This window comes from Seriola lalandi, unplaced genomic scaffold (assembly GCF_002814215.2).
Source record: "Seriola lalandi dorsalis isolate HSWRI2012SDOR001 ecotype SW California unplaced genomic scaffold, Sedor1 jcf7180002051651, whole genome shotgun sequence".
NCBI lineage: Eukaryota > Metazoa > Chordata > Actinopteri > Carangiformes > Carangidae > Seriola > Seriola lalandi.
Genome location: NW_019522204.1, coordinates 1 through 485, shown reverse-complemented (window position 1 = coordinate 485; position 485 = coordinate 1).

Below are 485 nucleotides of genomic sequence, written 5' to 3'. Positions count from 1 at the left end.
CCCCCCCCCCCCCCCCCCTCTTTTCTGCAACTGTATAACTGTCCCCTGCCCTTCATTCTGGGTCAGTCTACTGCCTCAGACCCGCTCTCTGTCAGTTGGCTCACCGTATCCTGGGTTACCAATAAACTCACATCACTACAGTGATGGTGTGGGTCATGAGGAGACAGCGCTGAGCTGTGTCATCACACCTGTGGCCACAGAGGGCGCCGTCCCTGCTGCTACAAGGATCCTCTGGTCCCTCCCTGACTGTGGACCAGGACCAGGACCAGGACCTGGACACATCCAGCGGTTCCTCAGTGGATTGATGTTGGCGGCTTGTTAGTGAATCCTCTTCTCTGTCTCTCTGTGGGTTAACACACTGGTCGTCTGGTCTGGGATGATCAATAAAAACTAATCAACTACTACTACTTTCTACTGAAAAAATAGTCCCACACCCCCCTTCCTCACAGACCCAGTTCTCATCAGTCCACTCAGCAAAACACACA